Source organism: Anomaloglossus baeobatrachus, unplaced genomic scaffold, assembly GCF_048569485.1.
Source record: "Anomaloglossus baeobatrachus isolate aAnoBae1 unplaced genomic scaffold, aAnoBae1.hap1 Scaffold_902, whole genome shotgun sequence".
Taxonomy (NCBI): domain Eukaryota; kingdom Metazoa; phylum Chordata; class Amphibia; order Anura; family Aromobatidae; genus Anomaloglossus; species Anomaloglossus baeobatrachus.
In genome coordinates, this window is record NW_027445297.1 from 16,312 (window position 1) to 40,765 (window position 24,454).

The 24,454-nt window shown below is 46.3% G+C and overlaps 15 non-coding genes across 15 annotated transcripts; all 15 read left to right on the top strand.

The window, feature by feature from the left end:
• The first annotated feature begins 1,028 nt into the window (after window positions 1-1,028).
• Window positions 1,029-1,219, top strand: LOC142289123 (U2 spliceosomal RNA). The gene has a single exon (XR_012749660.1). It is a non-coding gene; the product is annotated as a U2 spliceosomal RNA (small nuclear RNA).
• A 1,387-nt stretch (window positions 1,220-2,606) lies between these two features.
• Window positions 2,607-2,797, top strand: LOC142289124 (U2 spliceosomal RNA). Its single transcript, XR_012749661.1, has one exon. It is a non-coding gene; the product is annotated as a U2 spliceosomal RNA (small nuclear RNA).
• A 1,387-nt stretch (window positions 2,798-4,184) lies between these two features.
• On the top strand, window positions 4,185-4,375 carry LOC142289125 (U2 spliceosomal RNA). The gene has a single exon (XR_012749662.1). It is a non-coding gene; the product is annotated as a U2 spliceosomal RNA (small nuclear RNA).
• Window positions 4,376-5,762: 1,387 nt separating this feature from the next.
• LOC142289126 (U2 spliceosomal RNA) lies at window positions 5,763-5,953 on the top strand. Its single transcript, XR_012749663.1, has one exon. It is a non-coding gene; the product is annotated as a U2 spliceosomal RNA (small nuclear RNA).
• A 1,387-nt stretch (window positions 5,954-7,340) lies between these two features.
• Window positions 7,341-7,531, top strand: LOC142289127 (U2 spliceosomal RNA). The gene has a single exon (XR_012749664.1). It is a non-coding gene; the product is annotated as a U2 spliceosomal RNA (small nuclear RNA).
• Window positions 7,532-8,918: 1,387 nt separating this feature from the next.
• LOC142289128 (U2 spliceosomal RNA) lies at window positions 8,919-9,109 on the top strand. Its single transcript, XR_012749665.1, has one exon. It is a non-coding gene; the product is annotated as a U2 spliceosomal RNA (small nuclear RNA).
• Window positions 9,110-10,496: 1,387 nt separating this feature from the next.
• LOC142289130 (U2 spliceosomal RNA) lies at window positions 10,497-10,687 on the top strand. Its single transcript, XR_012749667.1, has one exon. It is a non-coding gene; the product is annotated as a U2 spliceosomal RNA (small nuclear RNA).
• Window positions 10,688-12,074: 1,387 nt separating this feature from the next.
• LOC142289131 (U2 spliceosomal RNA) lies at window positions 12,075-12,265 on the top strand. Its single transcript, XR_012749668.1, has one exon. It is a non-coding gene; the product is annotated as a U2 spliceosomal RNA (small nuclear RNA).
• A 1,387-nt stretch (window positions 12,266-13,652) lies between these two features.
• On the top strand, window positions 13,653-13,843 carry LOC142289132 (U2 spliceosomal RNA). The gene has a single exon (XR_012749669.1). It is a non-coding gene; the product is annotated as a U2 spliceosomal RNA (small nuclear RNA).
• Window positions 13,844-15,230: 1,387 nt separating this feature from the next.
• LOC142289133 (U2 spliceosomal RNA) lies at window positions 15,231-15,421 on the top strand. Its single transcript, XR_012749670.1, has one exon. It is a non-coding gene; the product is annotated as a U2 spliceosomal RNA (small nuclear RNA).
• Window positions 15,422-16,808: 1,387 nt separating this feature from the next.
• LOC142289134 (U2 spliceosomal RNA) lies at window positions 16,809-16,999 on the top strand. The gene has a single exon (XR_012749671.1). It is a non-coding gene; the product is annotated as a U2 spliceosomal RNA (small nuclear RNA).
• Window positions 17,000-18,386: 1,387 nt separating this feature from the next.
• Window positions 18,387-18,577, top strand: LOC142289135 (U2 spliceosomal RNA). Its single transcript, XR_012749672.1, has one exon. It is a non-coding gene; the product is annotated as a U2 spliceosomal RNA (small nuclear RNA).
• A 1,387-nt stretch (window positions 18,578-19,964) lies between these two features.
• On the top strand, window positions 19,965-20,155 carry LOC142289136 (U2 spliceosomal RNA). Its single transcript, XR_012749673.1, has one exon. It is a non-coding gene; the product is annotated as a U2 spliceosomal RNA (small nuclear RNA).
• Window positions 20,156-21,542: 1,387 nt separating this feature from the next.
• Window positions 21,543-21,733, top strand: LOC142289137 (U2 spliceosomal RNA). Its single transcript, XR_012749674.1, has one exon. It is a non-coding gene; the product is annotated as a U2 spliceosomal RNA (small nuclear RNA).
• A 1,387-nt stretch (window positions 21,734-23,120) lies between these two features.
• On the top strand, window positions 23,121-23,311 carry LOC142289138 (U2 spliceosomal RNA). Its single transcript, XR_012749675.1, has one exon. It is a non-coding gene; the product is annotated as a U2 spliceosomal RNA (small nuclear RNA).
• The last annotated feature ends 1,143 nt before the right edge of the window (window positions 23,312-24,454 follow it).

A 24,454-nucleotide genomic window follows, 5' to 3' on the forward strand; every position in this document is an offset into this window, starting at 1 on the left:
GCTTCCACTCCAAAGAAAGTTACCTGTTTATTCCTATCATGCATTGGTTTTTGGGGTTTTCTTTGAGTAATGATGATCTCTTTAGTAGTCTGTTGGCGCCCTCTCCTGGAGGAATAGTTTGCTTGCTCTTGGACATTCTAAAAGAGAGGTCATGATAGACATTGAGCTTCTGAGCTCAATTGGGGACAGTCATGGGTGATGAATGTTTGCAACCTACTGCGAAGCCTCATACCGCAATATAAGGAACGTCAAATACTAAGAAAGGGCGGCCTATGAAAGAATTACTACTTTCAATAAGTACACTTAAACGGCTAATTGGGAATAGAAAAACTGTAAAAAGCCCTCTGAGAAAGCCCCCCTCTAACCTTTGATAGTAAGCTTTTCTGTAGTCTGCCTGTTGATGTATTTTCCGTTTGAACTGTGCACAACATGAAGAGACGGAACACTGGCGGCTTGTCACAATGCCCCCCGATGACATCACAATAGCGCTGCTGCCTAGAAAACAAGCTGCGCAGAAGAAGTTGTTCTTTGGGTGGGAGGGTGGGCTAGTGGAAGGAGGGGGCAATCTCTTTTTTTCCCGGGTGGTAGGGGGATGACAGGAGAAGGGAAGCGGGTGGTGAGAAAGGTACAGAGGGCAGGGTTTGGGGGCTGGGAAGGAAAGGGAAAAGATTAGGGTTTGGGGATGATGAAAGGGCTTTCTACGGGTAAGGATGGCAAAGGGTGGCAGTGACGGAAAGTCAGGCAACCTGTCCTGTCCGTCTTTTTGTATCGTGAATTGGAAAGACTGCAAGGGGGAGGGGAGTTGCTTGCGCCCTAAAGGAGGAGTTATTCAGATTCATTGCAGTGGGCGGCGGCTGCAAAACGCACCATTCTTCTTGTTTTGGCTCTGCAAAGCAGCCTTTTCAAGGGTTGGCTTGGGTGACAAAATGTCTTGTGTAGGCGTGGGTTTGTCTCCCTCTCGCTCTCTCTCCCTAAGATGTGTCCGGCATAGGCCAGGGTGCCACTCGAGGCCCAAACCAATTCTGGTTATCGCTTCTCGGCCTTTTGGCTAAGATCAAGTGTAGTATCTGTTCTTATCAGTTTAATATCTGATACGTCCCCTATCTGGGGACCATATATTAAATGGATTTTTAGAACAGGGAGATGGAAAAAGAGCTTGCTCTGTCCACTCCACGCATTGACCTGGTATTGCAGTACCTCCAGGAACGGTGCACCCCTTCTTAACCCAGTTTCCAAAAGCAGAACTCAATTCACCTGATTCATATTAGCCCGATTTAATGAATTGGAAGAAAGCATACGTCTTCATATGCACCTCAATTTGGCCCATTCACTTTTCACACTTCCTCCTTTTGTTTTTTATCTTTCACACTTTTGACTTTCTTTATTCATCCAAATAGCAAACTCATCACCACTCAACCTGACCAACTCGGCTATGTCCCCGTGCTGCAGTTCTCTGTCTTATCTAGATCATTTGCAATTGAATGGAATAGATCCCTTTTGGACAAAGTGGATTCACCTGCTGCTGCAGTGACCACAGGTGTGATAACATCTAGAATTGGCATCTGGTGCGATCTCTCCGCTTCCACTCCAAAGAAAGTTACCTGTTTATTCCTATCATGCATTGGTTTTTGGGGTTTTCTTTGAGTAATGATGATCTCTTTAGTAGTCTGTTGGCGCCCTCTCCTGGAGGAATAGTTTGCTTGCTCTTGGACATTCTAAAAGAGAGGTCATGATAGACATTGAGCTTCTGAGCTCAATTGGGGACAGTCATGGGTGATGAATGTTTGCAACCTACTGCGAAGCCTCATACCGCAATATAAGGAACGTCAAATACTAAGAAAGGGCGGCCTATGAAAGAATTACTACTTTCAATAAGTACACTTAAACGGCTAATTGGGAATAGAAAAACTGTAAAAAGCCCTCTGAGAAAGCCCCCCTCTAACCTTTGATAGTAAGCTTTTCTGTAGTCTGCCTGTTGATGTATTTTCCGTTTGAACTGTGCACAACATGAAGAGACGGAACACTGGCGGCTTGTCACAATGCCCCCCGATGACATCACAATAGCGCTGCTGCCTAGAAAACAAGCTGCGCAGAAGAAGTTGTTCTTTGGGTGGGAGGGTGGGCTAGTGGAAGGAGGGGGCAATCTCTTTTTTTCCCGGGTGGTAGGGGGATGACAGGAGAAGGGAAGCGGGTGGTGAGAAAGGTACAGAGGGCAGGGTTTGGGGGCTGGGAAGGAAAGGGAAAAGATTAGGGTTTGGGGATGATGAAAGGGCTTTCTACGGGTAAGGATGGCAAAGGGTGGCAGTGACGGAAAGTCAGGCAACCTGTCCTGTCCGTCTTTTTGTATCGTGAATTGGAAAGACTGCAAGGGGGAGGGGAGTTGCTTGCGCCCTAAAGGAGGAGTTATTCAGATTCATTGCAGTGGGCGGCGGCTGCAAAACGCACCATTCTTCTTGTTTTGGCTCTGCAAAGCAGCCTTTTCAAGGGTTGGCTTGGGTGACAAAATGTCTTGTGTAGGCGTGGGTTTGTCTCCCTCTCGCTCTCTCTCCCTAAGATGTGTCCGGCATAGGCCAGGGTGCCACTCGAGGCCCAAACCAATTCTGGTTATCGCTTCTCGGCCTTTTGGCTAAGATCAAGTGTAGTATCTGTTCTTATCAGTTTAATATCTGATACGTCCCCTATCTGGGGACCATATATTAAATGGATTTTTAGAACAGGGAGATGGAAAAAGAGCTTGCTCTGTCCACTCCACGCATTGACCTGGTATTGCAGTACCTCCAGGAACGGTGCACCCCTTCTTAACCCAGTTTCCAAAAGCAGAACTCAATTCACCTGATTCATATTAGCCCGATTTAATGAATTGGAAGAAAGCATACGTCTTCATATGCACCTCAATTTGGCCCATTCACTTTTCACACTTCCTCCTTTTGTTTTTTATCTTTCACACTTTTGACTTTCTTTATTCATCCAAATAGCAAACTCATCACCACTCAACCTGACCAACTCGGCTATGTCCCCGTGCTGCAGTTCTCTGTCTTATCTAGATCATTTGCAATTGAATGGAATAGATCCCTTTTGGACAAAGTGGATTCACCTGCTGCTGCAGTGACCACAGGTGTGATAACATCTAGAATTGGCATCTGGTGCGATCTCTCCGCTTCCACTCCAAAGAAAGTTACCTGTTTATTCCTATCATGCATTGGTTTTTGGGGTTTTCTTTGAGTAATGATGATCTCTTTAGTAGTCTGTTGGCGCCCTCTCCTGGAGGAATAGTTTGCTTGCTCTTGGACATTCTAAAAGAGAGGTCATGATAGACATTGAGCTTCTGAGCTCAATTGGGGACAGTCATGGGTGATGAATGTTTGCAACCTACTGCGAAGCCTCATACCGCAATATAAGGAACGTCAAATACTAAGAAAGGGCGGCCTATGAAAGAATTACTACTTTCAATAAGTACACTTAAACGGCTAATTGGGAATAGAAAAACTGTAAAAAGCCCTCTGAGAAAGCCCCCCTCTAACCTTTGATAGTAAGCTTTTCTGTAGTCTGCCTGTTGATGTATTTTCCGTTTGAACTGTGCACAACATGAAGAGACGGAACACTGGCGGCTTGTCACAATGCCCCCCGATGACATCACAATAGCGCTGCTGCCTAGAAAACAAGCTGCGCAGAAGAAGTTGTTCTTTGGGTGGGAGGGTGGGCTAGTGGAAGGAGGGGGCAATCTCTTTTTTTCCCGGGTGGTAGGGGGATGACAGGAGAAGGGAAGCGGGTGGTGAGAAAGGTACAGAGGGCAGGGTTTGGGGGCTGGGAAGGAAAGGGAAAAGATTAGGGTTTGGGGATGATGAAAGGGCTTTCTACGGGTAAGGATGGCAAAGGGTGGCAGTGACGGAAAGTCAGGCAACCTGTCCTGTCCGTCTTTTTGTATCGTGAATTGGAAAGACTGCAAGGGGGAGGGGAGTTGCTTGCGCCCTAAAGGAGGAGTTATTCAGATTCATTGCAGTGGGCGGCGGCTGCAAAACGCACCATTCTTCTTGTTTTGGCTCTGCAAAGCAGCCTTTTCAAGGGTTGGCTTGGGTGACAAAATGTCTTGTGTAGGCGTGGGTTTGTCTCCCTCTCGCTCTCTCTCCCTAAGATGTGTCCGGCATAGGCCAGGGTGCCACTCGAGGCCCAAACCAATTCTGGTTATCGCTTCTCGGCCTTTTGGCTAAGATCAAGTGTAGTATCTGTTCTTATCAGTTTAATATCTGATACGTCCCCTATCTGGGGACCATATATTAAATGGATTTTTAGAACAGGGAGATGGAAAAAGAGCTTGCTCTGTCCACTCCACGCATTGACCTGGTATTGCAGTACCTCCAGGAACGGTGCACCCCTTCTTAACCCAGTTTCCAAAAGCAGAACTCAATTCACCTGATTCATATTAGCCCGATTTAATGAATTGGAAGAAAGCATACGTCTTCATATGCACCTCAATTTGGCCCATTCACTTTTCACACTTCCTCCTTTTGTTTTTTATCTTTCACACTTTTGACTTTCTTTATTCATCCAAATAGCAAACTCATCACCACTCAACCTGACCAACTCGGCTATGTCCCCGTGCTGCAGTTCTCTGTCTTATCTAGATCATTTGCAATTGAATGGAATAGATCCCTTTTGGACAAAGTGGATTCACCTGCTGCTGCAGTGACCACAGGTGTGATAACATCTAGAATTGGCATCTGGTGCGATCTCTCCGCTTCCACTCCAAAGAAAGTTACCTGTTTATTCCTATCATGCATTGGTTTTTGGGGTTTTCTTTGAGTAATGATGATCTCTTTAGTAGTCTGTTGGCGCCCTCTCCTGGAGGAATAGTTTGCTTGCTCTTGGACATTCTAAAAGAGAGGTCATGATAGACATTGAGCTTCTGAGCTCAATTGGGGACAGTCATGGGTGATGAATGTTTGCAACCTACTGCGAAGCCTCATACCGCAATATAAGGAACGTCAAATACTAAGAAAGGGCGGCCTATGAAAGAATTACTACTTTCAATAAGTACACTTAAACGGCTAATTGGGAATAGAAAAACTGTAAAAAGCCCTCTGAGAAAGCCCCCCTCTAACCTTTGATAGTAAGCTTTTCTGTAGTCTGCCTGTTGATGTATTTTCCGTTTGAACTGTGCACAACATGAAGAGACGGAACACTGGCGGCTTGTCACAATGCCCCCCGATGACATCACAATAGCGCTGCTGCCTAGAAAACAAGCTGCGCAGAAGAAGTTGTTCTTTGGGTGGGAGGGTGGGCTAGTGGAAGGAGGGGGCAATCTCTTTTTTTCCCGGGTGGTAGGGGGATGACAGGAGAAGGGAAGCGGGTGGTGAGAAAGGTACAGAGGGCAGGGTTTGGGGGCTGGGAAGGAAAGGGAAAAGATTAGGGTTTGGGGATGATGAAAGGGCTTTCTACGGGTAAGGATGGCAAAGGGTGGCAGTGACGGAAAGTCAGGCAACCTGTCCTGTCCGTCTTTTTGTATCGTGAATTGGAAAGACTGCAAGGGGGAGGGGAGTTGCTTGCGCCCTAAAGGAGGAGTTATTCAGATTCATTGCAGTGGGCGGCGGCTGCAAAACGCACCATTCTTCTTGTTTTGGCTCTGCAAAGCAGCCTTTTCAAGGGTTGGCTTGGGTGACAAAATGTCTTGTGTAGGCGTGGGTTTGTCTCCCTCTCGCTCTCTCTCCCTAAGATGTGTCCGGCATAGGCCAGGGTGCCACTCGAGGCCCAAACCAATTCTGGTTATCGCTTCTCGGCCTTTTGGCTAAGATCAAGTGTAGTATCTGTTCTTATCAGTTTAATATCTGATACGTCCCCTATCTGGGGACCATATATTAAATGGATTTTTAGAACAGGGAGATGGAAAAAGAGCTTGCTCTGTCCACTCCACGCATTGACCTGGTATTGCAGTACCTCCAGGAACGGTGCACCCCTTCTTAACCCAGTTTCCAAAAGCAGAACTCAATTCACCTGATTCATATTAGCCCGATTTAATGAATTGGAAGAAAGCATACGTCTTCATATGCACCTCAATTTGGCCCATTCACTTTTCACACTTACTCCTTTTGTTTTTTATCTTTCACACTTTTGACTTTCTTTATTCATCCAAATAGCAAACTCATCACCACTCAACCTGACCAACTCGGCTATGTCCCCGTGCTGCAGTTCTCTGTCTTATCTAGATCATTTGCAATTGAATGGAATAGATCCCTTTTGGACAAAGTGGATTCACCTGCTGCTGCAGTGACCACAGGTGTGATAACATCTAGAATTGGCATCTGGTGCGATCTCTCCGCTTCCACTCCAAAGAAAGTTACCTGTTTATTCCTATCATGCATTGGTTTTTGGGGTTTTCTTTGAGTAATGATGATCTCTTTAGTAGTCTGTTGGCGCCCTCTCCTGGAGGAATAGTTTGCTTGCTCTTGGACATTCTAAAAGAGAGGTCATGATAGACATTGAGCTTCTGAGCTCAATTGGGGACAGTCATGGGTGATGAATGTTTGCAACCTACTGCGAAGCCTCATACCGCAATATAAGGAACGTCAAATACTAAGAAAGGGCGGCCTATGAAAGAATTACTACTTTCAATAAGTACACTTAAACGGCTAATTGGGAATAGAAAAACTGTAAAAAGCCCTCTGAGAAAGCCCCCCTCTAACCTTTGATAGTAAGCTTTTCTGTAGTCTGCCTGTTGATGTATTTTCCGTTTGAACTGTGCACAACATGAAGAGACGGAACACTGGCGGCTTGTCACAATGCCCCCCGATGACATCACAATAGCGCTGCTGCCTAGAAAACAAGCTGCGCAGAAGAAGTTGTTCTTTGGGTGGGAGGGTGGGCTAGTGGAAGGAGGGGGCAATCTCTTTTTTTCCCGGGTGGTAGGGGGATGACAGGAGAAGGGAAGCGGGTGGTGAGAAAGGTACAGAGGGCAGGGTTTGGGGGCTGGGAAGGAAAGGGAAAAGATTAGGGTTTGGGGATGATGAAAGGGCTTTCTACGGGTAAGGATGGCAAAGGGTGGCAGTGACGGAAAGTCAGGCAACCTGTCCTGTCCGTCTTTTTGTATCGTGAATTGGAAAGACTGCAAGGGGGAGGGGAGTTGCTTGCGCCCTAAAGGAGGAGTTATTCAGATTCATTGCAGTGGGCGGCGGCTGCAAAACGCACCATTCTTCTTGTTTTGGCTCTGCAAAGCAGCCTTTTCAAGGGTTGGCTTGGGTGACAAAATGTCTTGTGTAGGCGTGGGTTTGTCTCCCTCTCGCTCTCTCTCCCTAAGATGTGTCCGGCATAGGCCAGGGTGCCACTCGAGGCCCAAACCAATTCTGGTTATCGCTTCTCGGCCTTTTGGCTAAGATCAAGTGTAGTATCTGTTCTTATCAGTTTAATATCTGATACGTCCCCTATCTGGGGACCATATATTAAATGGATTTTTAGAACAGGGAGATGGAAAAAGAGCTTGCTCTGTCCACTCCACGCATTGACCTGGTATTGCAGTACCTCCAGGAACGGTGCACCCCTTCTTAACCCAGTTTCCAAAAGCAGAACTCAATTCACCTGATTCATATTAGCCCGATTTAATGAATTGGAAGAAAGCATACGTCTTCATATGCACCTCAATTTGGCCCATTCACTTTTCACACTTCCTCCTTTTGTTTTTTATCTTTCACACTTTTGACTTTCTTTATTCATCCAAATAGCAAACTCATCACCACTCAACCTGACCAACTCGGCTATGTCCCCGTGCTGCAGTTCTCTGTCTTATCTAGATCATTTGCAATTGAATGGAATAGATCCCTTTTGGACAAAGTGGATTCACCTGCTGCTGCAGTGACCACAGGTGTGATAACATCTAGAATTGGCATCTGGTGCGATCTCTCCGCTTCCACTCCAAAGAAAGTTACCTGTTTATTCCTATCATGCATTGGTTTTTGGGGTTTTCTTTGAGTAATGATGATCTCTTTAGTAGTCTGTTGGCGCCCTCTCCTGGAGGAATAGTTTGCTTGCTCTTGGACATTCTAAAAGAGAGGTCATGATAGACATTGAGCTTCTGAGCTCAATTGGGGACAGTCATGGGTGATGAATGTTTGCAACCTACTGCGAAGCCTCATACCGCAATATAAGGAACGTCAAATACTAAGAAAGGGCGGCCTATGAAAGAATTACTACTTTCAATAAGTACACTTAAACGGCTAATTGGGAATAGAAAAACTGTAAAAAGCCCTCTGAGAAAGCCCCCCTCTAACCTTTGATAGTAAGCTTTTCTGTAGTCTGCCTGTTGATGTATTTTCCGTTTGAACTGTGCACAACATGAAGAGACGGAACACTGGCGGCTTGTCACAATGCCCCCCGATGACATCACAATAGCGCTGCTGCCTAGAAAACAAGCTGCGCAGAAGAAGTTGTTCTTTGGGTGGGAGGGTGGGCTAGTGGAAGGAGGGGGCAATCTCTTTTTTTCCCGGGTGGTAGGGGGATGACAGGAGAAGGGAAGCGGGTGGTGAGAAAGGTACAGAGGGCAGGGTTTGGGGGCTGGGAAGGAAAGGGAAAAGATTAGGGTTTGGGGATGATGAAAGGGCTTTCTACGGGTAAGGATGGCAAAGGGTGGCAGTGACGGAAAGTCAGGCAACCTGTCCTGTCCGTCTTTTTGTATCGTGAATTGGAAAGACTGCAAGGGGGAGGGGAGTTGCTTGCGCCCTAAAGGAGGAGTTATTCAGATTCATTGCAGTGGGCGGCGGCTGCAAAACGCACCATTCTTCTTGTTTTGGCTCTGCAAAGCAGCCTTTTCAAGGGTTGGCTTGGGTGACAAAATGTCTTGTGTAGGCGTGGGTTTGTCTCCCTCTCGCTCTCTCTCCCTAAGATGTGTCCGGCATAGGCCAGGGTGCCACTCGAGGCCCAAACCAATTCTGGTTATCGCTTCTCGGCCTTTTGGCTAAGATCAAGTGTAGTATCTGTTCTTATCAGTTTAATATCTGATACGTCCCCTATCTGGGGACCATATATTAAATGGATTTTTAGAACAGGGAGATGGAAAAAGAGCTTGCTCTGTCCACTCCACGCATTGACCTGGTATTGCAGTACCTCCAGGAACGGTGCACCCCTTCTTAACCCAGTTTCCAAAAGCAGAACTCAATTCACCTGATTCATATTAGCCCGATTTAATGAATTGGAAGAAAGCATACGTCTTCATATGCACCTCAATTTGGCCCATTCACTTTTCACACTTCCTCCTTTTGTTTTTTATCTTTCACACTTTTGACTTTCTTTATTCATCCAAATAGCAAACTCATCACCACTCAACCTGACCAACTCGGCTATGTCCCCGTGCTGCAGTTCTCTGTCTTATCTAGATCATTTGCAATTGAATGGAATAGATCCCTTTTGGACAAAGTGGATTCACCTGCTGCTGCAGTGACCACAGGTGTGATAACATCTAGAATTGGCATCTGGTGCGATCTCTCCGCTTCCACTCCAAAGAAAGTTACCTGTTTATTCCTATCATGCATTGGTTTTTGGGGTTTTCTTTGAGTAATGATGATCTCTTTAGTAGTCTGTTGGCGCCCTCTCCTGGAGGAATAGTTTGCTTGCTCTTGGACATTCTAAAAGAGAGGTCATGATAGACATTGAGCTTCTGAGCTCAATTGGGGACAGTCATGGGTGATGAATGTTTGCAACCTACTGCGAAGCCTCATACCGCAATATAAGGAACGTCAAATACTAAGAAAGGGCGGCCTATGAAAGAATTACTACTTTCAATAAGTACACTTAAACGGCTAATTGGGAATAGAAAAACTGTAAAAAGCCCTCTGAGAAAGCCCCCCTCTAACCTTTGATAGTAAGCTTTTCTGTAGTCTGCCTGTTGATGTATTTTCCGTTTGAACTGTGCACAACATGAAGAGACGGAACACTGGCGGCTTGTCACAATGCCCCCCGATGACATCACAATAGCGCTGCTGCCTAGAAAACAAGCTGCGCAGAAGAAGTTGTTCTTTGGGTGGGAGGGTGGGCTAGTGGAAGGAGGGGGCAATCTCTTTTTTTCCCGGGTGGTAGGGGGATGACAGGAGAAGGGAAGCGGGTGGTGAGAAAGGTACAGAGGGCAGGGTTTGGGGGCTGGGAAGGAAAGGGAAAAGATTAGGGTTTGGGGATGATGAAAGGGCTTTCTACGGGTAAGGATGGCAAAGGGTGGCAGTGACGGAAAGTCAGGCAACCTGTCCTGTCCGTCTTTTTGTATCGTGAATTGGAAAGACTGCAAGGGGGAGGGGAGTTGCTTGCGCCCTAAAGGAGGAGTTATTCAGATTCATTGCAGTGGGCGGCGGCTGCAAAACGCACCATTCTTCTTGTTTTGGCTCTGCAAAGCAGCCTTTTCAAGGGTTGGCTTGGGTGACAAAATGTCTTGTGTAGGCGTGGGTTTGTCTCCCTCTCGCTCTCTCTCCCTAAGATGTGTCCGGCATAGGCCAGGGTGCCACTCGAGGCCCAAACCAATTCTGGTTATCGCTTCTCGGCCTTTTGGCTAAGATCAAGTGTAGTATCTGTTCTTATCAGTTTAATATCTGATACGTCCCCTATCTGGGGACCATATATTAAATGGATTTTTAGAACAGGGAGATGGAAAAAGAGCTTGCTCTGTCCACTCCACGCATTGACCTGGTATTGCAGTACCTCCAGGAACGGTGCACCCCTTCTTAACCCAGTTTCCAAAAGCAGAACTCAATTCACCTGATTCATATTAGCCCGATTTAATGAATTGGAAGAAAGCATACGTCTTCATATGCACCTCAATTTGGCCCATTCACTTTTCACACTTCCTCCTTTTGTTTTTTATCTTTCACACTTTTGACTTTCTTTATTCATCCAAATAGCAAACTCATCACCACTCAACCTGACCAACTCGGCTATGTCCCCGTGCTGCAGTTCTCTGTCTTATCTAGATCATTTGCAATTGAATGGAATAGATCCCTTTTGGACAAAGTGGATTCACCTGCTGCTGCAGTGACCACAGGTGTGATAACATCTAGAATTGGCATCTGGTGCGATCTCTCCGCTTCCACTCCAAAGAAAGTTACCTGTTTATTCCTATCATGCATTGGTTTTTGGGGTTTTCTTTGAGTAATGATGATCTCTTTAGTAGTCTGTTGGCGCCCTCTCCTGGAGGAATAGTTTGCTTGCTCTTGGACATTCTAAAAGAGAGGTCATGATAGACATTGAGCTTCTGAGCTCAATTGGGGACAGTCATGGGTGATGAATGTTTGCAACCTACTGCGAAGCCTCATACCGCAATATAAGGAACGTCAAATACTAAGAAAGGGCGGCCTATGAAAGAATTACTACTTTCAATAAGTACACTTAAACGGCTAATTGGGAATAGAAAAACTGTAAAAAGCCCTCTGAGAAAGCCCCCCTCTAACCTTTGATAGTAAGCTTTTCTGTAGTCTGCCTGTTGATGTATTTTCCGTTTGAACTGTGCACAACATGAAGAGACGGAACACTGGCGGCTTGTCACAATGCCCCCCGATGACATCACAATAGCGCTGCTGCCTAGAAAACAAGCTGCGCAGAAGAAGTTGTTCTTTGGGTGGGAGGGTGGGCTAGTGGAAGGAGGGGGCAATCTCTTTTTTTCCCGGGTGGTAGGGGGATGACAGGAGAAGGGAAGCGGGTGGTGAGAAAGGTACAGAGGGCAGGGTTTGGGGGCTGGGAAGGAAAGGGAAAAGATTAGGGTTTGGGGATGATGAAAGGGCTTTCTACGGGTAAGGATGGCAAAGGGTGGCAGTGACGGAAAGTCAGGCAACCTGTCCTGTCCGTCTTTTTGTATCGTGAATTGGAAAGACTGCAAGGGGGAGGGGAGTTGCTTGCGCCCTAAAGGAGGAGTTATTCAGATTCATTGCAGTGGGCGGCGGCTGCAAAACGCACCATTCTTCTTGTTTTGGCTCTGCAAAGCAGCCTTTTCAAGGGTTGGCTTGGGTGACAAAATGTCTTGTGTAGGCGTGGGTTTGTCTCCCTCTCGCTCTCTCTCCCTAAGATGTGTCCGGCATAGGCCAGGGTGCCACTCGAGGCCCAAACCAATTCTGGTTATCGCTTCTCGGCCTTTTGGCTAAGATCAAGTGTAGTATCTGTTCTTATCAGTTTAATATCTGATACGTCCCCTATCTGGGGACCATATATTAAATGGATTTTTAGAACAGGGAGATGGAAAAAGAGCTTGCTCTGTCCACTCCACGCATTGACCTGGTATTGCAGTACCTCCAGGAACGGTGCACCCCTTCTTAACCCAGTTTCCAAAAGCAGAACTCAATTCACCTGATTCATATTAGCCCGATTTAATGAATTGGAAGAAAGCATACGTCTTCATATGCACCTCAATTTGGCCCATTCACTTTTCACACTTCCTCCTTTTGTTTTTTATCTTTCACACTTTTGACTTTCTTTATTCATCCAAATAGCAAACTCATCACCACTCAACCTGACCAACTCGGCTATGTCCCCGTGCTGCAGTTCTCTGTCTTATCTAGATCATTTGCAATTGAATGGAATAGATCCCTTTTGGACAAAGTGGATTCACCTGCTGCTGCAGTGACCACAGGTGTGATAACATCTAGAATTGGCATCTGGTGCGATCTCTCCGCTTCCACTCCAAAGAAAGTTACCTGTTTATTCCTATCATGCATTGGTTTTTGGGGTTTTCTTTGAGTAATGATGATCTCTTTAGTAGTCTGTTGGCGCCCTCTCCTGGAGGAATAGTTTGCTTGCTCTTGGACATTCTAAAAGAGAGGTCATGATAGACATTGAGCTTCTGAGCTCAATTGGGGACAGTCATGGGTGATGAATGTTTGCAACCTACTGCGAAGCCTCATACCGCAATATAAGGAACGTCAAATACTAAGAAAGGGCGGCCTATGAAAGAATTACTACTTTCAATAAGTACACTTAAACGGCTAATTGGGAATAGAAAAACTGTAAAAAGCCCTCTGAGAAAGCCCCCCTCTAACCTTTGATAGTAAGCTTTTCTGTAGTCTGCCTGTTGATGTATTTTCCGTTTGAACTGTGCACAACATGAAGAGACGGAACACTGGCGGCTTGTCACAATGCCCCCCGATGACATCACAATAGCGCTGCTGCCTAGAAAACAAGCTGCGCAGAAGAAGTTGTTCTTTGGGTGGGAGGGTGGGCTAGTGGAAGGAGGGGGCAATCTCTTTTTTTCCCGGGTGGTAGGGGGATGACAGGAGAAGGGAAGCGGGTGGTGAGAAAGGTACAGAGGGCAGGGTTTGGGGGCTGGGAAGGAAAGGGAAAAGATTAGGGTTTGGGGATGATGAAAGGGCTTTCTACGGGTAAGGATGGCAAAGGGTGGCAGTGACGGAAAGTCAGGCAACCTGTCCTGTCCGTCTTTTTGTATCGTGAATTGGAAAGACTGCAAGGGGGAGGGGAGTTGCTTGCGCCCTAAAGGAGGAGTTATTCAGATTCATTGCAGTGGGCGGCGGCTGCAAAACGCACCATTCTTCTTGTTTTGGCTCTGCAAAGCAGCCTTTTCAAGGGTTGGCTTGGGTGACAAAATGTCTTGTGTAGGCGTGGGTTTGTCTCCCTCTCACTCTCTCTCCCTAAGATGTGTCCGGCATAGGCCAGGGTGCCACTCGAGGCCCAAACCAATTCTGGTTATCGCTTCTCGGCCTTTTGGCTAAGATCAAGTGTAGTATCTGTTCTTATCAGTTTAATATCTGATACGTCCCCTATCTGGGGACCATATATTAAATGGATTTTTAGAACAGGGAGATGGAAAAAGAGCTTGCTCTGTCCACTCCACGCATTGACCTGGTATTGCAGTACCTCCAGGAACGGTGCACCCCTTCTTAACCCAGTTTCCAAAAGCAGAACTCAATTCACCTGATTCATATTAGCCCGATTTAATGAATTGGAAGAAAGCATACGTCTTCATATGCACCTCAATTTGGCCCATTCACTTTTCACACTTCCTCCTTTTGTTTTTTATCTTTCACACTTTTGACTTTCTTTATTCATCCAAATAGCAAACTCATCACCACTCAACCTGACCAACTCGGCTATGTCCCCGTGCTGCAGTTCTCTGTCTTATCTAGATCATTTGCAATTGAATGGAATAGATCCCTTTTGGACAAAGTGGATTCACCTGCTGCTGCAGTGACCACAGGTGTGATAACATCTAGAATTGGCATCTGGTGCGATCTCTCCGCTTCCACTCCAAAGAAAGTTACCTGTTTATTCCTATCATGCATTGGTTTTTGGGGTTTTCTTTGAGTAATGATGATCTCTTTAGTAGTCTGTTGGCGCCCTCTCCTGGAGGAATAGTTTGCTTGCTCTTGGACATTCTAAAAGAGAGGTCATGATAGACATTGAGCTTCTGAGCTCAATTGGGGACAGTCATGGGTGATGAATGTTTGCAACCTACTGCGAAGCCTCATACCGCAATATAAGGAACGTCAAATACTAAGAAAGGGCGGCCTATGAAAGAATTACTACTTTCAATAAGTACACTTAAACGGCTAATTGGGAATAGAAAAACTGTAAAAAGCCCTCTGAGAAAGCCCCCCTCTAACCTTTGATAGTAAGCTTTTCTGTAGTCTGCCTGTTGATGTATTTTCCGTTTGAACTGTGCACAACATGAAGAGACGGAACACTGGCGGCTTGTCACAATGCCCCCCGATGACATCACAATAGCGCTGCTGCCTAGAAAACAAGCTGCGCAGAAGAAGTTGTTCTTTGGGTGGGAGGGTGGGCTAGTGGAAGGAGGGGGCAATCTCTTTTTTTCCCGGGTGGTAGGGGGATGACAGGAGAAGGGAAGCGGGTGGTGAGAAAGGTACAGAGGGCAGGGTTTGGGGGCTGGGAAGGAAAGGGAAAAGATTAGGGTTTGGGGATGATGAAAGGGCTTTCTACGGGTAAGGATGGCAAAGGGTGGCAGTGACGGAAAGTCAGGCAACCTGTCCTGTCCGTCTTTTTGTATCGTGAATTGGAAAGACTGCAAGGGGGAGGGGAGTTGCTTGCGCCCTAAAGGAGGAGTTATTCAGATTCATTGCAGTGGGCGGCGGCTGCAAAACGCACCATTCTTCTTGTTTTGGCTCTGCAAAGCAGCCTTTTCAAGGGTTGGCTTGGGTGACAAAATGTCTTGTGTAGGCGTGGGTTTGTCTCCCTCTCGCTCTCTCTCCCTAAGATGTGTCCGGCATAGGCCAGGGTGCCACTCGAGGCCCAAACCAATTCTGGTTATCGCTTCTCGGCCTTTTGGCTAAGATCAAGTGTAGTATCTGTTCTTATCAGTTTAATATCTGATACGTCCCCTATCTGGGGACCATATATTAAATGGATTTTTAGAACAGGGAGATGGAAAAAGAGCTTGCTCTGTCCACTCCACGCATTGACCTGGTATTGCAGTACCTCCAGGAACGGTGCACCCCTTCTTAACCCAGTTTCCAAAAGCAGAACTCAATTCACCTGATTCATATTAGCCCGATTTAATGAATTGGAAGAAAGCATACGTCTTCATATGCACCTCAATTTGGCCCATTCACTTTTCACACTTCCTCCTTTTGTTTTTTATCTTTCACACTTTTGACTTTCTTTATTCATCCAAATAGCAAACTCATCACCACTCAACCTGACCAACTCGGCTATGTCCCCGTGCTGCAGTTCTCTGTCTTATCTAGATCATTTGCAATTGAATGGAATAGATCCCTTTTGGACAAAGTGGATTCACCTGCTGCTGCAGTGACCACAGGTGTGATAACATCTAGAATTGGCATCTGGTGCGATCTCTCCGCTTCCACTCCAAAGAAAGTTACCTGTTTATTCCTATCATGCATTGGTTTTTGGGGTTTTCTTTGAGTAATGATGATCTCTTTAGTAGTCTGTTGGCGCCCTCTCCTGGAGGAATAGTTTGCTTGCTCTTGGACATTCTAAAAGAGAGGTCATGATAGACATTGAGCTTCTGAGCTCAATTGGGGACAGTCATGGGTGATGAATGTTTGCAACCTACTGCGAAGCCTCATACCGCAATATAAGGAACGTCAAATACTAAGAAAGGGCGGCCTATGAAAGAATTACTACTTTCAATAAGTACACTTAAACGGCTAATTGGGAATAGAAAAACTGTAAAAAGCCCTCTGAGAAAGCCCCCCTCTAACCTTTGATAGTAAGCTTTTCTGTAGTCTGCCTGTTGATGTATTTTCCGTTTGAACTGTGCACAACATGAAGAGACGGAACACTGGCGGCTTGTCACAATGCCCCCCGATGACATCACAATAGCGCTGCTGCCTAGAAAACAAGCTGCGCAGAAGAAGTTGTTCTTTGGGTGGGAGGGTGGGCTAGTGGAAGGAGGGGGCAATCTCTTTTTTTCCCGGGTGGTAGGGGGATGACAGGAGAAGGGAAGCGGGTGGTGAGAAAGGTACAGAGGGCAGGGTTTGGGGGCTGGGAAGGAAAGGGAAAAGATTAGGGTTTGGGGATGATGAAAGGGCTTTCTACGGGTAAGGATGGCAAAGGGTGGCAGTGACGGAAAGTCAGGCAACCTGTCCTGTCCGTCTTTTTGTATCGTGAATTGGAAAGACTGCAAGGGGGAGGGGAGTTGCTTGCGCCCTAAAGGAGGAGTTATTCAGATTCATTGCAGTGGGCGGCGGCTGCAAAACGCACCATTCTTCTTGTTTTGGCTCTGCAAAGCAGCCTTTTCAAGGGTTGGCTTGGGTGACAAAATGTCTTGTGTAGGCGTGGGTTTGTCTCCCTCTCGCTCTCTCTCCCTAAGATGTGTCCGGCATAGGCCAGGGTGCCACTCGAGGCCCAAACCAATTCTGGTTATCGCTTCTCGGCCTTTTGGCTAAGATCAAGTGTAGTATCTGTTCTTATCAGTTTAATATCTGATACGTCCCCTATCTGGGGACCATATATTAAATGGATTTTTAGAACAGGGAGATGGAAAAAGAGCTTGCTCTGTCCACTCCACGCATTGACCTGGTATTGCAGTACCTCCAGGAACGGTGCACCCCTTCTTAACCCAGTTTCCAAAAGCAGAACTCAATTCACCTGATTCATATTAGCCCGATTTAATGAATTGGAAGAAAGCATACGTCTTCATATGCACCTCAATTTGGCCCATTCACTTTTCACACTTCCTCCTTTTGTTTTTTATCTTTCACACTTTTGACTTTCTTTATTCATCCAAATAGCAAACTCATCACCACTCAACCTGACCAACTCGGCTATGTCCCCGTGCTGCAGTTCTCTGTCTTATCTAGATCATTTGCAATTGAATGGAATAGATCCCTTTTGGACAAAGTGGATTCACCTGCTGCTGCAGTGACCACAGGTGTGATAACATCTAGAATTGGCATCTGGTGCGATCTCTCCGCTTCCACTCCAAAGAAAGTTACCTGTTTATTCCTATCATGCATTGGTTTTTGGGGTTTTCTTTGAGTAATGATGATCTCTTTAGTAGTCTGTTGGCGCCCTCTCCTGGAGGAATAGTTTGCTTGCTCTTGGACATTCTAAAAGAGAGGTCATGATAGACATTGAGCTTCTGAGCTCAATTGGGGACAGTCATGGGTGATGAATGTTTGCAACCTACTGCGAAGCCTCATACCGCAATATAAGGAACGTCAAATACTAAGAAAGGGCGGCCTATGAAAGAATTACTACTTTCAATAAGTACACTTAAACGGCTAATTGGGAATAGAAAAACTGTAAAAAGCCCTCTGAGAAAGCCCCCCTCTAACCTTTGATAGTAAGCTTTTCTGTAGTCTGCCTGTTGATGTATTTTCCGTTTGAACTGTGCACAACATGAAGAGACGGAACACTGGCGGCTTGTCACAATGCCCCCCGATGACATCACAATAGCGCTGCTGCCTAGAAAACAAGCTGCGCAGAAGAAGTTGTTCTTTGGGTGGGAGGGTGGGCTAGTGGAAGGAGGGGGCAATCTCTTTTTTTCCCGGGTGGTAGGGGGATGACAGGAGAAGGGAAGCGGGTGGTGAGAAAGGTACAGAGGGCAGGGTTTGGGGGCTGGGAAGGAAAGGGAAAAGATTAGGGTTTGGGGATGATGAAAGGGCTTTCTACGGGTAAGGATGGCAAAGGGTGGCAGTGACGGAAAGTCAGGCAACCTGTCCTGTCCGTCTTTTTGTATCGTGAATTGGAAAGACTGCAAGGGGGAGGGGAGTTGCTTGCGCCCTAAAGGAGGAGTTATTCAGATTCATTGCAGTGGGCGGCGGCTGCAAAACGCACCATTCTTCTTGTTTTGGCTCTGCAAAGCAGCCTTTTCAAGGGTTGGCTTGGGTGACAAAATGTCTTGTGTAGGCGTGGGTTTGTCTCCCTCTCGCTCTCTCTCCCTAAGATGTGTCCGGCATAGGCCAGGGTGCCACTCGAGGCCCAAACCAATTCTGGTTATCGCTTCTCGGCCTTTTGGCTAAGATCAAGTGTAGTATCTGTTCTTATCAGTTTAATATCTGATACGTCCCCTATCTGGGGACCATATATTAAATGGATTTTTAGAACAGGGAGATGGAAAAAGAGCTTGCTCTGTCCACTCCACGCATTGACCTGGTATTGCAGTACCTCCAGGAACGGTGCACCCCTTCTTAACCCAGTTTCCAAAAGCAGAACTCAATTCACCTGATTCATATTAGCCCGATTTAATGAATTGGAAGAAAGCATACGTCTTCATATGCACCTCAATTTGGCCCATTCACTTTTCACACTTCCTCCTTTTGTTTTTTATCTTTCACACTTTTGACTTTCTTTATTCATCCAAATAGCAAACTCATCACCACTCAACCTGACCAACTCGGCTATGTCCCCGTGCTGCAGTTCTCTGTCTTATCTAGATCATTTGCAATTGAATGGAATAGATCCCTTTTGGACAAAGTGGATTCACCTGCTGCTGCAGTGACCACAGGTGTGATAACATCTAGAATTGGCATCTGGTGCGATCTCTCCGCTTCCACTCCAAAGAAAGTTACCTGTTTATTCCTATCATGCATTGGTTTTTGGGGTTTTCTTTGAGTAATGATGATCTCTTTAGTAGTCTGTTGGCGCCCTCTCCTGGAGGAATAGTTTGCTTGCTCTTGGACATTCTAAAAGAGAGGTCATGATAGACATTGAGCTTCTGAGCTCAATTGGGGACAGTCATGGGTGATGAATGTTTGCAACCTACTGCGAAGCCTCATACCGCAATATAAGGAACGTCAAATACTAAGAAAGGGCGGCCTATGAAAGAATTACTACTTTCAATAAGTACACTTAAACGGCTAATTGGGAATAGAAAAACTGTAAAAAGCCCTCTGAGAAAGCCCCCCTCTAACCTTTGATAGTAAGCTTTTCTGTAGTCTGCCTGTTGATGTATTTTCCGTTTGAACTGTGCACAACATGAAGAGACGGAACACTGGCGGCTTGTCACAATGCCCCCCGATGACATCACAATAGCGCTGCTGCCTAGAAAACAAGCTGCGCAGAAGAAGTTGTTCTTTGGGTGGGAGGGTGGGCTAGTGGAAGGAGGGGGCAATCTCTTTTTTTCCCGGGTGGTAGGGGGATGACAGGAGAAGGGAAGCGGGTGGTGAGAAAGGTACAGAGGGCAGGGTTTGGGGGCTGGGAAGGAAAGGGAAAAGATTAGGGTTTGGGGATGATGAAAGGGCTTTCTACGGGTAAGGATGGCAAAGGGTGGCAGTGACGGAAAGTCAGGCAACCTGTCCTGTCCGTCTTTTTGTATCGTGAATTGGAAAGACTGCAAGGGGGAGGGGAGTTGCTTGCGCCCTAAAGGAGGAGTTATTCAGATTCATTGCAGTGGGCGGCGGCTGCAAAACGCACCATTCTTCTTGTTTTGGCTCTGCAAAGCAGCCTTTTCAAGGGTTGGCTTGGGTGACAAAATGTCTTGTGTAGGCGTGGGTTTGTCTCCCTCTCGCTCTCTCTCCCTAAGATGTGTCCGGCATAGGCCAGGGTGCCACTCGAGGCCCAAACCAATTCTGGTTATCGCTTCTCGGCCTTTTGGCTAAGATCAAGTGTAGTATCTGTTCTTATCAGTTTAATATCTGATACGTCCCCTATCTGGGGACCATATATTAAATGGATTTTTAGAACAGGGAGATGGAAAAAGAGCTTGCTCTGTCCACTCCACGCATTGACCTGGTATTGCAGTACCTCCAGGAACGGTGCACCCCTTCTTAACCCAGTTTCCAAAAGCAGAACTCAATTCACCTGATTCATATTAGCCCGATTTAATGAATTGGAAGAAAGCATACGTCTTCATATGCACCTCAATTTGGCCCATTCACTTTTCACACTTCCTCCTTTTGTTTTTTATCTTTCACACTTTTGACTTTCTTTATTCATCCAAATAGCAAACTCATCACCACTCAACCTGACCAACTCGGCTATGTCCCCGTGCTGCAGTTCTCTGTCTTATCTAGATCATTTGCAATTGAATGGAATAGATCCCTTTTGGACAAAGTGGATTCACCTGCTGCTGCAGTGACCACAGGTGTGATAACATCTAGAATTGGCATCTGGTGCGATCTCTCCGCTTCCACTCCAAAGAAAGTTACCTGTTTATTCCTATCATGCATTGGTTTTTGGGGTTTTCTTTGAGTAATGATGATCTCTTTAGTAGTCTGTTGGCGCCCTCTCCTGGAGGAATAGTTTGCTTGCTCTTGGACATTCTAAAAGAGAGGTCATGATAGACATTGAGCTTCTGAGCTCAATTGGGGACAGTCATGGGTGATGAATGTTTGCAACCTACTGCGAAGCCTCATACCGCAATATAAGGAACGTCAAATACTAAGAAAGGGCGGCCTATGAAAGAATTACTACTTTCAATAAGTACACTTAAACGGCTAATTGGGAATAGAAAAACTGTAAAAAGCCCTCTGAGAAAGCCCCCCTCTAACCTTTGATAGTAAGCTTTTCTGTAGTCTGCCTGTTGATGTATTTTCCGTTTGAACTGTGCACAACATGAAGAGACGGAACACTGGCGGCTTGTCACAATGCCCCCCGATGACATCACAATAGCGCTGCTGCCTAGAAAACAAGCTGCGCAGAAGAAGTTGTTCTTTGGGTGGGAGGGTGGGCTAGTGGAAGGAGGGGGCAATCTCTTTTTTTCCCGGGTGGTAGGGGGATGACAGGAGAAGGGAAGCGGGTGGTGAGAAAGGTACAGAGGGCAGGGTTTGGGGGCTGGGAAGGAAAGGGAAAAGATTAGGGTTTGGGGATGATGAAAGGGCTTTCTACGGGTAAGGATGGCAAAGGGTGGCAGTGACGGAAAGTCAGGCAACCTGTCCTGTCCGTCTTTTTGTATCGTGAATTGGAAAGACTGCAAGGGGGAGGGGAGTTGCTTGCGCCCTAAAGGAGGAGTTATTCAGATTCATTGCAGTGGGCGGCGGCTGCAAAACGCACCATTCTTCTTGTTTTGGCTCTGCAAAGCAGCCTTTTCAAGGGTTGGCTTGGGTGACAAAATGTCTTGTGTAGGCGTGGGTTTGTCTCCCTCTCGCTCTCTCTCCCTAAGATGTGTCCGGCATAGGCCAGGGTGCCACTCGAGGCCCAAACCAATTCTGGTTATCGCTTCTCGGCCTTTTGGCTAAGATCAAGTGTAGTATCTGTTCTTATCAGTTTAATATCTGATACGTCCCCTATCTGGGGACCATATATTAAATGGATTTTTAGAACAGGGAGATGGAAAAAGAGCTTGCTCTGTCCACTCCACGCATTGACCTGGTATTGCAGTACCTCCAGGAACGGTGCACCCCTTCTTAACCCAGTTTCCAAAAGCAGAACTCAATTCACCTGATTCATATTAGCCCGATTTAATGAATTGGAAGAAAGCATACGTCTTCATATGCACCTCAATTTGGCCCATTCACTTTTCACACTTCCTCCTTTTGTTTTTTATCTTTCACACTTTTGACTTTCTTTATTCATCCAAATAGCAAACTCATCACCACTCAACCTGACCAACTCGGCTATGTCCCCGTGCTGCAGTTCTCTGTCTTATCTAGATCATTTGCAATTGAATGGAATAGATCCCTTTTGGACAAAGTGGATTCACCTGCTGCTGCAGTGACCACAGGTGTGATAACATCTAGAATTGGCATCTGGTGCGATCTCTCCGCTTCCACTCCAAAGAAAGTTACCTGTTTATTCCTATCATGCATTGGTTTTTGGGGTTTTCTTTGAGTAATGATGATCTCTTTAGTAGTCTGTTGGCGCCCTCTCCTGGAGGAATAGTTTGCTTGCTCTTGGACATTCTAAAAGAGAGGTCATGATAGACATTGAGCTTCTGAGCTCAATTGGGGACAGTCATGGGTGATGAATGTTTGCAACCTACTGCGAAGCCTCATACCGCAATATAAGGAACGTCAAATACTAAGAAAGGGCGGCCTATGAAAGAATTACTACTTTCAATAAGTACACTTAAACGGCTAATTGGGAATAGAAAAACTGTAAAAAGCCCTCTGAGAAAGCCCCCCTCTAACCTTTGATAGTAAGCTTTTCTGTAGTCTGCCTGTTGATGTATTTTCCGTTTGAACTGTGCACAACATGAAGAGACGGAACACTGGCGGCTTGTCACAATGCCCCCCGATGACATCACAATAGCGCTGCTGCCTAGAAAACAAGCTGCGCAGAAGAAGTTGTTCTTTGGGTGGGAGGGTGGGCTAGTGGAAGGAGGGGGCAATCTCTTTTTTTCCCGGGTGGTAGGGGGATGACAGGAGAAGGGAAGCGGGTGGTGAGAAAGGTACAGAGGGCAGGGTTTGGGGGCTGGGAAGGAAAGGGAAAAGATTAGGGTTTGGGGATGATGAAAGGGCTTTCTACGGGTAAGGATGGCAAAGGGTGGCAGTGACGGAAAGTCAGGCAACCTGTCCTGTCCGTCTTTTTGTATCGTGAATTGGAAAGACTGCAAGGGGGAGGGGAGTTGCTTGCGCCCTAAAGGAGGAGTTATTCAGATTCATTGCAGTGGGCGGCGGCTGCAAAACGCACCATTCTTCTTGTTTTGGCTCTGCAAAGCAGCCTTTTCAAGGGTTGGCTTGGGTGACAAAATGTCTTGTGTAGGCGTGGGTTTGTCTCCCTCTCGCTCTCTCTCCCTAAGATGTGTCCGGCATAGGCCAGGGTGCCACTCGAGGCCCAAACCAATTCTGGTTATCGCTTCTCGGCCTTTTGGCTAAGATCAAGTGTAGTATCTGTTCTTATCAGTTTAATATCTGATACGTCCCCTATCTGGGGACCATATATTAAATGGATTTTTAGAACAGGGAGATGGAAAAAGAGCTTGCTCTGTCCACTCCACGCATTGACCTGGTATTGCAGTACCTCCAGGAACGGTGCACCCCTTCTTAACCCAGTTTCCAAAAGCAGAACTCAATTCACCTGATTCATATTAGCCCGATTTAATGAATTGGAAGAAAGCATACGTCTTCATATGCACCTCAATTTGGCCCATTCACTTTTCACACTTCCTCCTTTTGTTTTTTATCTTTCACACTTTTGACTTTCTTTATTCATCCAAATAGCAAACTCATCACCACTCAACCTGACCAACTCGGCTATGTCCCCGTGCTGCAGTTCTCTGTCTTATCTAGATCATTTGCAATTGAATGGAATAGATCCCTTTTGGACAAAGTGGATTCACCTGCTGCTGCAGTGACCACAGGTGTGATAACATCTAGAATTGGCATCTGGTGCGATCTCTCCGCTTCCACTCCAAAGAAAGTTACCTGTTTATTCCTATCATGCATTGGTTTTTGGGGTTTTCTTTGAGTAATGATGATCTCTTTAGTAGTCTGTTGGCGCCCTCTCCTGGAGGAATAGTTTGCTTGCTCTTGGACATTCTAAAAGAGAGGTCATGATAGACATTGAGCTTCTGAGCTCAATTGGGGACAGTCATGGGTGATGAATGTTTGCAACCTACTGCGAAGCCTCATACCGCAATATAAGGAACGTCAAATACTAAGAAAGGGCGGCCTATGAAAGAATTACTACTTTCAATAAGTACACTTAAACGGCTAATTGGGAATAGAAAAACTGTAAAAAGCCCTCTGAGAAAGCCCCCCTCTAACCTTTGATAGTAAGCTTTTCTGTAGTCTGCCTGTTGATGTATTTTCCGTTTGAACTGTGCACAACATGAAGAGACGGAACACTGGCGGCTTGTCACAATGCCCCCCGATGACATCACAATAGCGCTGCTGCCTAGAAAACAAGCTGCGCAGAAGAAGTTGTTCTTTGGGTGGGAGGGTGGGCTAGTGGAAGGAGGGGGCAATCTCTTTTTTTCCCGGGTGGTAGGGGGATGACAGGAGAAGGGAAGCGGGTGGTGAGAAAGGTACAGAGGGCAGGGTTTGGGGGCTGGGAAGGAAAGGGAAAAGATTAGGGTTTGGGGATGATGAAAGGGCTTTCTACGGGTAAGGATGGCAAAGGGTGGCAGTGACGGAAAGTCAGGCAACCTGTCCTGTCCGTCTTTTTGTATCGTGAATTGGAAAGA